The sequence below is a fragment of the Lissotriton vulgaris genome, chromosome 4_1 (genome assembly GCF_964263255.1).
Source record: "Lissotriton vulgaris chromosome 4_1, aLisVul1.2, whole genome shotgun sequence".
Taxonomy (NCBI): Eukaryota; Metazoa; Chordata; class Amphibia; order Caudata; family Salamandridae; genus Lissotriton; species Lissotriton vulgaris.
In genome coordinates, this window is record NC_141691.1 from 1,249,773,999 (window position 1) to 1,249,787,289 (window position 13,291).

The window sequence follows — 13,291 nt, forward strand, 5'->3', positions numbered from 1 at the left end:
CGATACCACATCCATCGTCACAAGAAGAAACTCTTCTTGCCATTCCATGTCTGCTAGTGTGCTCAGAATATGTTTAGAGTCCTGGATATAGGAAGGTAAATTTTTAACTATCGGGCCAAGAAACAGGTCCGTATATTCTGCTATTCTCTCTGTGGGGCCACCTATGCCTGAAACAATTGGCCTCCCTGGTGGAAAAGGTAGGTTTTTGTGAATCTTAGGCAAAGTGTATAGCCATGGGTAGATAGGTCTGAATATTTTTAAGTACAGGTATTCTTCCTCGTTCAATAACCCCGATTGTTTCCAATTTAATAAATGGGAGTTAATTTCTATTGTTAAGGGACCAATGGGGTTGTAAGTGAGGCGTTCATAGCATAGTACATCCTGTAGTTGTTGGTTAATTTCTAGTTGATAATCTATGCGATCCATTACCACTACATTTCCTCCCTTGTCCGCCTCTCGTATAGTGATAGTATTGTCATTCATAAGTATGTTGAGTGCTACTCTTTCCCCACTGGTGAGATTGTCCTTATATTTGAACATTCTGCTTTTGCGTAGACGGTTCAAGTTATCAAGATCTTCTGATACACGTCTGTAGAAGTTATCTATGGCATTGCCACCAGGTAATGTGGGAATCCATTTGGACTTGGACTTAAGCCCACTGGCAATGCTATAGTCAGATTCCACGTTTAATTCATCTAGAAGAGTGTCCATATCAAGAGGAGAGTCTTCCATGTCGGTCAATGATAAAAGAAGGTGAGTTGCATGCACATCATTTATTGATAAGGATTCAGTGGTGTCTGTTACAGGTGTATTGATATTAACCCCTCTATCCCTTTTCTCCAAACCAAAGAAATGCTTTTTGAGTTTCAGGTTCCTCACAAATTTAAACAAATCAATTTTCAATTTACATACATCACCAATTGCATATGGGTTGAAACTTAGACCTTTGCTGAGGAGGGAAACCATGTCTGGAGTGAGATGTAGTTTGGAGAGATTGATCACCTGTACTTCACTCGTATTGGCACCAGCTAATTCCTGTTGGCCCCTGATCTCAGTTTCCTTCTGTAATCCTCTGAGCTTTCGTCCCCTGCCCCTCCTGGTTTTGGATCTGACTGGTTTCTTGCTATAGGGAATCTGTTGCCCTTCCTGATCCGTAAAACCTCTTGAAAAAAAGGTGGCATTCCTGGTCTGTCTTGATTGTCTGATTCTCCCCCTACAGTACCCACAGAGTTAAGAGAGGTGTTACTGGATGATAGGGAGGCAGGTTCTGAACCTTGTGTTCTTTTGTTAGCATTCTTGGAACTATTGGGAATCAGGGAATCATATTTTTTGTCAAAAGTAAAAATTCGACCACGGGAGTAGTCCAACTCATCCCTTCTTAGTTGCCTGGCTTTCCTATTCTTGATGTCGGATTGATGTTTTAATAGGATTTCATCCAGGATGGTGTAATTTTTAACAGTAGATTCAGGTCTGTTGAGATCTTTAATTTCTTGTTCAATAGTAGCTATTTCTACTTGTAATTTAGTAACTCTGCGTTCCGCACTAACAATTAGTATTTCCATTAACGTAACAGAGTTGTTAGAGAGAGATTCTTCCCATTTAATCATGAGGTCGGCATCTAGGTCATCATAGGTGGGAAAAATTTGGCCTCTCAGACCTCTAGGGACACGTTTTAACCTCAAATACTGTTTGAGAGTTGCCCCGTCCCACCATTTAGAGTTTTCAAGCTTCTTTAAGCGTTCTAATTTAATGAACTTATCTCTAAGGCCCTCAATGCGAGGGGGATTGGTGCTGGTGGAAGCAGTTTGAGTGGACATGCCTTTTGCTAAGTTCTCAAACAGCTCTTCTGCCATTTTGGTACGATTCATATTGGTAATGTCAAGTGTGTCTAGCAATGGTATACTAGAGATCTACTTTCAATAGATGAGATGCGCGGCGGCTACCCTAGACTGTTAATAGACTAGAGGAACGAAGGTTTTTGTATCAGTAAAAGGGCGCACTGCCAGTTCATACGCATATAGTTTCAAACTACCATAAATTCTCCAGGTGCTATACGGCGAGTGGAAAAACCCAAACCACTCCTGTGAGTAAAGAACTACTCCTATCCAGTAAACCGTTTGCCGAAGCACTCTGTAAAGTAACGATGTTTTGTACAATGACAATATACAAGCACATTCCAGAACACCAATATGACAGAAGTGAACAAAGTTCCACAAGATGAGTAAATCTTGGAGTCTTTAATGAAGAGTACAGCCAGCCGACACGTGTTTCATCGCCTTCGCGATTCCTCAGGGCTGAAACAGACAAATGAGTAGCATATAGCACATTCTTTGAACAGATATATTATCATACCAGACCATGTTGTCTGGACATTAGATACATGTAGTAAAAGCTTCCTCCAGCAGTGAACATACAGTGAATTGTTCAAGCTCGTTTTGCTAGTGCCACCACAACATGTCCGTGTCGAATAGGGTGTCTACATTCGAAGTTCTATGAAGACGTGAGTATGAGTGATAGTGATAGTGATTGTGATGGGTTTGTGTGGACGGAATAAATTGCTCAATATATGTGTTCAATGATCCCAATGACACATAGAGACAAAATCCTGCTGCGCAGCGAGAGTGTCCTAACCGTGTGCGGCTCTTACATCCTTCATGCCAACCTTGTGAAATAGTGCACAGTTTGTGTCATTGCGAAAACATACCTAGATGGCCGTATCAACATCAGAAGGTCTGTGATATAGTTGAGAGAAAAATAAAAATCGGAGAAATCTCATCACTAACCAAACTTGAGTGATATTAGGGCAAGATATCACCATAATGAGACTGTCCAAAAAGAACTGTACGTCGACTCACCGCTAAGCTGGTGATAATTCCGACCCAGCCGGGCCTTCCACTAGTAGCACTGGTTTGAGTGCGTCCAGAAGCGGTGACAGTTCTAATATCTGTGACATAATCAGGGTAAAATGTGTCACAATATATATATATTGTTAAAATCCTCCATTGTTAGACCAGGCAGACTCTGCCTGCGCAAAGAATGTCACAAAGATTTTCTCATTAGAGTCATATTGTAGTAAATGCATGCGGTGGAATTCCCTGTCTAGCATTATGCCGTGATATTACCATTTATTGGCCACAATTCTGTTATATGCGTCGAGTATTAACCTATATATGGTGACTCTACTCCACTTACATATATTTAAAAGGAATATGCGTCTAAGTTGGGCTCGGAAATCACTCGCGGTTCTTCACCAAAATTTTGGATCTTCTGTGGTTACACAGAGTGCTGTTCGAAGAAAATAAATCTCACATCAGTAACCACTATATATAATTATACTAGCATGAATATAGGGGTCAGAGAGTGCTCGCTATCTTACCCGGGTCAATTCTTTTGACAGGTAACCTAATGCGGTTCCAAGTTCAAGTCAGAGAGTGTTCGCAATTTCGCCAAAGTCAATTCATTTGCCAGGAAACCTGATGCGGTTCCAAAGTAGATTAAATAACAAGCTACAAAGATAGAAAATATATAAAAGCGGGATTTAGGACTCTAATCGTGACTCACGAGTCTTCCAAGTACACATTCGCGTTCGAGCGTGTATTTGCTCTGCTTACCCGTGTGCGGCGTCTTCAGAGGTAATGGACGAGTGAAGCTCTTCCGGGCCCGATTCCGTGTTTAGACACGTGACCGCGTTTCCGCCCATATTTAAGCGCGTCTTGAACGTCAGACAGTCCCTCCTCAACGAGTCCATTTCAGAGGTACTGTGTCGGCCATATTGAATGGATACTACAAATTGGCTCATCTCTATTCGAAATACGGGGATTATTGTTACGATTGTGATATATCATAGAGATAATTCATATTAAGCGCGATGTGGCTTATGTGAATACGTCGTGACTATATTACTGTCGATGTACGGCCAGTAAATAGCAATAATGCCGTTCGAAATATTCCAGTGGATACACAAAATGAGTGTGTACCTTCCTTCATAGGGAAAACCACTCTTGTCATATTGACTACGTACCCCAGTGCAACGTGACATTCAGACTATAGCATTGCGTGCCATAGTGCTTTGTGCATCGTGACTTAAAAAAGAGGGATTTGCCCTCAATGTGTGGATGGCCCAATCATACTGTGACTGCCTATCACAATACAATGAGTACATCATCATAATCAATGTTTAGGTATTTACATCAGAACTTGTCGGTTCGGGAGACTCATCCCAGCGTTAAGAAAGATCTTAATATCAAAAAACACATTTTCACACATGTTTTTCCAAAAACACAGTTCTGCAATATTATTGATTCCTGTGACCATCATAATTACATGTGATATAATAGTGTCAATATTCAATCACCCAAAAAGTATTGCATCTCCTGGTCATAGTTCAATCCTAGCTCTACAGATTTCAAGCGCATAATCCAGGTCGCTTCTGTGCGTCTTAGTCTTAATTCACGATTTCCACCTCTCATTGCCAAAGGTACAGTTTCTATGCCGAAAAATTGTACATTTTTGTTTTGCCGGCCTTGTTGGCAAGAGTCAACGTGTAAGGCTACAGGATATTTGGGGTTGCAGTTAACAATGGCTCTCACATGTTCCATCATTCTTTCTTTCAAAGATCTGATCGTGCTTCCCACATACTGTTTACCACATTCACATTCAATAATATAAACAACAAATTTAGTTGTGCAGTTGATATTACTTTTGATGTTATAACATACCCCATCGGGGCCCATAAACGTGATTGTTCCGTGTTTTGCCCATTTACACATACTGCAGAATCCGCATTTGTGGAAACCCAGTCCACGTTGAGTCAACCAGTCTGCACTCCTAATATCACGGGGTACTGAGGGACTCAACTTGTTCCGTAGTGTGTTCCCTCTTCTGAAGGAGATTTCTGGTCGTTCTGTGATACAGTTAGTCAGTGCTTTTTCGGATTTCAATAAACTCCAGTGTTTGGTGAGACTTTTTCGTAAATCCGAATGGAGTGAATTGAAATCCGTGACCATTCTTATATGGTCTTTACCATCAATGTTTGGTTTCTGTTTAGTGATTAGAGTGTCTATTCTCTTCACTTTCTTGATTCTTTTCTCAGCTTTTATAATAGAGTTTCTTGCATAACCCCTGGTCTGAAATCTTTCTTTCATGTTGGCAAGACATCTCCCGAATTCACAGTCCTCACTACAGTTTCTTCTTGCCCGAATAAATTCGCCAAATGGTATGGCGTTAATCTGGTGTAGGGGGTGAGAGCTAGAGGCATGCAAAATTGCATTGCATGCTGTTGATTTCCTGAACAGTCTACTGTGCAAGCAATTAGATGAGATATAGAATTCGATGTCTAAGAATTCCATATTTGTTTTACTCCACTTCATGGTAAAGTTAATTTTCCACGTATTGTCATTTAAATATTGAAAGAAATTCTGTAGTTGCTCCTCTGAGCCTGACCATATAAGGATACAGTCATCTATATATCGACCCCAAAAGATTATGGAGTCCATATATTGACTACCCTTCTCGCCCCAAATTAAATCCGCCTCAAGTGCGCCCATAAACAGGTTCGCAAACGAGGGTGATATTTTTGAGCCCATGGCCACACCTTGCTTTTGTCGATACCAGTGTTTTTCACACATGAAATAGTTATTTTTTAGGACTAGTTCTATCATTGTAGATAGCATTTCCGTATGTTTCCATAGAGTGGCAGGTCTATTGCCAAGGAATTTATTGATAGCCTGAATACCTAAGTCTATGTCAATGCTGGTATATAACGATACCACATCCATCGTCACAAGAAGAAACTCTTCTTGCCATTCCATGTCTGCTAGTGTGCTCAGAATATGTTTAGAGTCCTGGATATAGGAAGGTAAATTTTTAACTATCGGGCCAAGAAACAGGTCCGTATATTCTGCTATTCTCTCTGTGGGGCCACCTATGCCTGAAACAATTGGCCTCCCTGGTGGAAAAGGTAGGTTTTTGTGAATCTTAGGCAAAGTGTATAGCCATGGGTAGATAGGTCTGAATATTTTTAAGTACAGGTATTCTTCCTCGTTCAATAACCCCGATTGTTTCCAATTTAATAAATGGGAGTTAATTTCTATTGTTAAGGGACCAATGGGGTTGTAAGTGAGGCGTTCATAGCATAGTACATCCTGTAGTTGTTGGTTAATTTCTAGTTGATAATCTATGCGATCCATTACCACTACATTTCCTCCCTTGTCCGCCTCTCGTATAGTGATAGTATTGTCATTCATAAGTATGTTGAGTGCTACTCTTTCCCCACTGGTGAGATTGTCCTTATATTTGAACATTCTGCTTTTGCGTAGACGGTTCAAGTTATCAAGATCTTCTGATACACGTCTGTAGAAGTTATCTATGGCATTGCCACCAGGTAATGTGGGAATCCATTTGGACTTGGACTTAAGCCCACTGGCAATGCTATAGTCAGATTCCACGTTTAATTCATCTAGAAGAGTGTCCATATCAAGAGGAGAGTCTTCCATGTCGGTCAATGATAAAAGAAGGTGAGTTGCATGCACATCATTTATTGATAAGGATTCAGTGGTGTCTGTTACAGGTGTATTGGTATTAACCCCTCTATCCCTTTTCTCCAATGTGTTGGTATTAACCCCTCTATCCCTTTTCTCTATGTGTCATTGGGATCATTGAACACATATATTGAGCAATTTATTCCGTCCACACAAACCCATCACAATCACTATCACTATCACTCATACTCACGTCTTCATAGAACTTCGAATGTAGACACCCTATTCGACACGGATGTGTTGTGGTGGCACTAGCAAAACGAGCTTGAACAATTCACTGTATGTTCACTGCTGGAGGAAGCTTTTACTACATGTATCTAATGTCCAGACAACATGGTCTGGTATGATAATATATCTGTTCAAAGAATGTGCTATATGCTACTCATTTGTCTGTTTCAGCCCTGAGGAATCGCGAAGGCGATGAAACACGTGTCGGCTGGCTGTACTCTTCATTAAAGACTCCAAGATTTACTCATCTTGTGGAACTTTGTTCACTTCTGTCATATTGGTGTTCTGGAATGTGCTTGTATATTGTCATTGTACAAAACATCGTTACTTTACAGAGTGCTTCGGCAAACGGTTTAGTGCACTACAGGTGCCCAGGGCATAGGTGCATCCAAGGCCTACCAGGGGCTGCCGCATATCTTTTGCCACCCCTGGCTGGCTATCCAAAATTGACACAACTGGCTGATCACTCAGCTGGGGCAAGGTGGTGTAATCACCCCTTGCTTACATATAGTATGGCTATATCTAAACCTATCTGGACACATATATACCTATAAGTCACTCCTATGGCAGGCCTTAACAATCCTGGAGGCAGAGTGCTTGGTTTTATGCGAGATGGTGCTCTAGCATGAGCTGAGCCTGTCTGCAGCTGTCGGGACCAATTCCCTAAGCTGTTCCGGGATAATGCCATACCATATACTATTAAGTGCATTATAATCCATCACGGTTATGTGCTGACTTTGGTTTGATATTATCAAAACATGTCGTGTTTGGTGTCATACGTTTTGGAATACTACCCCCTCGCCAGTCCTGGCGACGGGGGTAGCATTCCACGCTTCTAGAGGGAGAAGACATGTTACTTTACTGAAACGCGGTTGATTTTAAAAGAGCCTCAGCATCACAAAATGGACGCTTCTGCCACAGCCACGAGTCTGACCTCCTGCTGCTGACCGAAACTCAGCCTAGGAGGCCTGGACAAAGGGGTTCCTGTCGCGGGGAGGTGTCACACCACCCCAGACAGGAAATAGTGGATTGTAGCAGGGAGGTTTGAAAGAAACCAGACAGTGCCTGGGGAGCACAAGGCTTCCCCTTGCATAATCCGGGTCAAACCGGTTCTGGGGCTCACCAGCCCCAGTCCCAGCATGACCCTGGACAAAGATAAAGGGGTGTAACCACCCCCTTCCTGGGTCCCACCCATAGGAGGGACCTAGCAGGTAGTCCAGCCCACCAGATTGGTATAAGAGTGGGAGGAATGCCCAAGCATTCAGATTATCCTGACTGAACCTTATGAAATGAAACTCTGGACCCTTCAACATCCTACTCAACGTAGAATACTGAAGAATCTTCCTTGTGGTCAGGGAGTGACCACCATGTGCAAACAGGCACCATCCAGCATCTCAATGTTTGCTTTGTTGCAGTTCCCGCCGGAACTCGCGCAACAGAGACAACAAGACCCAGCGTTCCTGCCTTTCAACAGCCCTATCCACAGTCCCTGCAGAGCTGAGACCCGTGGAGGTGACCTGAAGCGTGGGGCCGGCCATCTTGGAAAGACCATGAGGCGCTGAACGTGCAGCTCCGGAGGCACCCTCGAAGCTGTGCATTGGGGTTTGAGAAGCCCCAGGCCTGAGCCACTCCTGCACCGAAGCTCACCCCTCTACACTCACTGAGTGCTGCGTGGGGCCCTTCTGCAACTTTTGGCTCAACACGTTGGTCCGGTCACTTGCACGTTGGCTTGTGGCCCCATTACCAACTAACCTTCAAATTTACACTCCCAGTCCGGATGCTCTGGGCTGGCCCTCGCTCCCCTGAAAAGGAGCACCCTCTCTGACTTTCCTAGTCTGAGAAAGAAGCGATCTTCCATTCCTGCGTGGGTTGCGCTTGCCAATGTTTGTTTGCTCCAATCCGGAAGCCGACACCGCTGACAGCGAGAGCCTTTGTGGGACAACTCGTGATCCACTCCTGGACATCTTCGGTGCCCCAGAGTCCACGTGGCAGCGGAGACAAACTTTTCAACATCCACCTGATTGCGCCCGACATTGCCTGGTTCCTTCCTGGTTCCACCCTGGTCACTGCTGAGTGACCCAGACTCTGTCCCCTCTGCTTTCAGTTACTCTACATCTTTGATCCACCCTTGGATCACACCGTACACTTCTCCTCCCGACGCCTGCAGCATCTTCATCTTCAGGCACCATCGAACTGCGTGACGAAACCCGACACTACTTCGCACCCGCTTCCTGTGGGTGAGGTAACTCAGCAACGCCGGTGTTCCTACACTGGTACACACCTCTAGTGTATGTGTCTAAAGTTTTGTCCTTCTAGGTCAGTCGGAAGGTTCCTTAAACAGTAACTTTGTAACTTTTATGCACCATTGACATTGCATTGGTGCATGCGTGTGCTTTAAGCGCTGCACCCGATTCCAGCGGGCTTTTCCCGACTTCAGCATTGCTAGTCCCGATTGGACCCAGTGATTCCCTAGGCCCTAGGCCTAACCACTGTTCGATTGGTATCTCTTATACCACTTTTTTAATATATGGTTTGCGTGGCCCCCCGGCCTCATCCATAATTGTGCAACTTTCATATGTTTAACTGTGCTTTTGTTTAAACGCTTGTGCTTATAGACTCATAAAAAGTATAGAGGATTATTCTAGTAATAAATACATATATTTTTATAATATATAACTTGTGTGGAGTCCTTTCATTTGATATTACAGGATTGTGATTGGTAAAACAGCTCGCTTAACACGACCTCTTGAGTAAAGCCTTTAAGGCTGCTTAGTCCATGCTACCATTAGGATAGCTTATCTAATAAGGTTGACTTACAACCAGACACCATAAGGATTGTTTGGACTGATACAAGGTGCCCCCAGAATTGGAGACATCATATATCAGGCAAACTTCTCACACTCACAAACAAAAATGTAAATGCATTTTGATAACATATTTAATAAATATATCGAAGATATATCTCATTATGTTAATATTGAAGTTAAACTTGTCATTAGAAAATTTTCATTAATGAATGCTTGTTTTTTGAAGTGTTGCACCCAATAACTATACTTTAGTCTGTGCAGTGACTGGGCTCAAAAGCTCTCCCCTTGACCTTTGCTCTTAGAAAAATATTGTGTGTGGTTACCTCCCATCGATGTCATCGTTATAAATGTGCTGACTGCAAAATAATGTTCCATTAGTTCCTCACCCCATATTAGATAATTTCATTTAAATATGATAAACCTAATATAGTTGTATAAAATTAATGGTGACTTAAGACTTTATATATGTTGGATCCGAGTAACTTGATATGTGCTTCCATATTATTGACTAGCCTTTATCTTTGCAACAGGTGCTTAGATAAGAGGGTTCTCAAAGGAACCTTCCCTCATGTTATAAGTAAGTTAGAAAACTGTATCAAACCTGATGACAAGGAGGCATAACTGTGGGAATCGGAAGAAGATGCATCGTATGGCTGACGACACAACCTTGTGAACCGTTCTGATTGGACATCAAGTGGAGACACCCTCAGAAGTTGTTACTTGTATGAGAAAACTATAATAATGAGTGTTCCTAGCTAGTTAGAGAGACACATCTCTTTGTTCCTTTGCCCATCCGGTGGTCCTGCTGTTGGACTCCTGTCATAAACTGTTTGTAATTGAAACAGTGTGAGTGACTTGTTAAAATAAGACAAACACTGTATGTCTGTTAAGTCCAGTTTAATTCTTGTACACCACAAACTGGCGTCTGTGGTGAGGAATGTTATTTTTTTGTGTCAAAATGACCAAGACTGGGAAGGTTTTCTTGACATATATAAAAGCTTCATTGCAATCATTATTCCATTGGAAATGGACTCCTTTCTTTGTTAAGTTCCTGATTGGTCATCCACAGATGCAAAGCCTTTGATGAATTTAGCATAGAATTCATCTAGGCCCAGAAAAGACCTAACTTGATCTTATCACAAGGGGTAGGCGCATCAACTATGCTCTTAGCAAGTTCAATTTTTGGTTGTATGCCTTCACCAGAAATTACATGACCAAGATACGTATCAGAAGACACACCAATTTTGCATTTTCGTTTGTTAACAGTCAGACCTTTGTCAGAAAGTGTTTGCAATACTTTTCTCCATGTAACATCATGGTCACAGTCATTGGTACCATAAACAAGGATATCATCCTGAAAAAATAGGAGGTTTGACATATCACCAAGAACCAAATTCATGATATGTTGAAAATACGCCGCGGCTGATGCCAACCCGAAAGGCATCCTGACAAATTGGAAAGCCCCAAGCGGTGTTACAAAAGACTTGGGTGTTTAGAATCATCATGAAGTAGTACTTGGTGGTACACTGAGGACAGATCTAATACCGAGAAAACTTTTGCTCCACCTAGCATAGTAATTGATTCGCAATGTTGGGAAGGGGTTGGCGAACCACTCAAATCCATTTATTCAGACCCCTGAGGTCCACACACATCCTAATTTTCTTCCCACCATCCTTAGGGGCAAAAACCACTGGGGGCAACCATTCTGACAATTCAATCTCCTCAATTACATTTAGACTGAGCAGTCTGTCAAGTTCTGCTTTCAATGGAGCCATCATCATGTTAGGAACCTTTCTAACTTTGTGCACACATGGCACAGCATTATTTTTAAGAATGATGCGATGCTCAAAGTCTTTCAATAATCCAAGCTTATCCGAAAAAACCTGAGAAAATTCCTCAAAGAATCTGTTGGAGCTTGAATTGAAATCAATTAACATTACCTGGTCTGAGGGCTTAAGAGCATTGGGATTGAGAATTATACCCAAATCCCTTTGGTGCCTCTATCCCAAATGATTGTCACCTCAATGTGCCACATATAGTTTTCCAATAGTTTCTCTCCCCTTGAAATTTATCCTCATAACAGTATAACCTACCACATCTATGCGTGCGCCTCTATAACTGATTGGATTGATGTCAGGAGAGAGTAATTGAACGTCAGGAAACGTTTTATTCCACACCTCAGTACCTACCATGGTGAAAGGAGATCCTGAATCTGCCAAAATAACAAAAAACCTTTCACCAATTTCCCATTCTGGCATAAAAATCGGTTCTGCATCTATAATTCCATCACTTCTCACACTAGACACAGTCATTCTCTGGTTACTAAGCACCTCTTCCATATTATCAGTACAATGCACCTTGTTGCCAGATTTGCAGACCCTGGCATAATGACTTTTCATACCACATTTGAGGCAAGTGAAATATTTAGCATAGCAGTTGGGAAAACTGGAGGAATGATTAGTAGTCCCACATCTATAACATTTCACTTTTCCACGTTCAAAGTGAAATGTTGTTTTTGAATTAGGAGTTATTTCATTTACAGCATCACCTACAGTCTGTTGGACAACAGTGGTGGAAACCTCATGAATGCTGCTAAGCGTTAAAGTACTGTCAGAGATAGGTTTGTGTTCTTTCATCCCTTTTAACCAACCAGAAGTGTTCTCAACCCCTTCAACTATATAAATAGCTTCTTTTAAAGAAGGATTTTTAGACAGAAGCTTTTCTTGAACTCTAGAACTATTAGTACATCGTACAAGTTGATCACAAATTAAAGACTCCGTTAATTCTCCAAACTCACAAGTTCTAGCTAGAGTCTTTAGAGAGGTTATGTAGTTTCCAACCCTTTCAGTAGGTTCTTGAACCCTCATGAAAAATTTGTGTCTTTCCAATACTACATTTATACGTGGACCAAAAAAATTTCAAAAACATCAGCAGGCTGTCCAGAACCCTCACCAATAGGTAACTCATCAATGTTATCATAAATATTGCGACCTTCAACACCTAAGTTGTGGAGAAGAATCGCTTGCTTCCTAAAAGCAGAAAATCTTTCAACACCTATGGCCACTAAATATGAATCAAAAAGATTTTTCCAGCGTTTCCATGGAAGCAGGTGTTCACTTTTTTTTTTTGTCAAATCTGTTTATTGGAATTTATGTTATTTAGACATTACAGCAAGTGTGGCATTTCAAACATTACATCTCTTCGGCTATGGCAAGTTTTCGGCGCACGAGCAGATTAACATGTCCGTGAGGCGCTGCGATGTTACACATAGATATTACAAAGGTCAGTGTAGGCGCATGGGTACATCCATAGCATAGGAGAGCCTATGCGCTCCAGCCCTGTGTACAGAAATGAATTTTTATATATAACAACTGCAAAAATTATTTTGTAGCAAATCAGAACCAATAAACTGTGGCATAGTCACAGATATACATTATATTCCGACCTTCTTCCCATAACGACCCCCGCCGACCCCCCCCTCCCGCTCTCTCCTCCCAGGCATGCATGCCTCCAACCTCCACTGCTCTTGCGCCGCAGCATTGTGTTGTGCACCAATCGAAGTGTCAGGTGTATTGCCCGCTTTGCACCCCCCTTCACCCAGTATGCCCATCTAGTCCCCTGCCACCCCCTCACCCACAGTGTTTCCTGCTGTTTGTAGGGCGTTAAGCATGCATTCCCAGTGCTCTGCAATAGGCTCTCAGTGGAGCCCTACTGTTT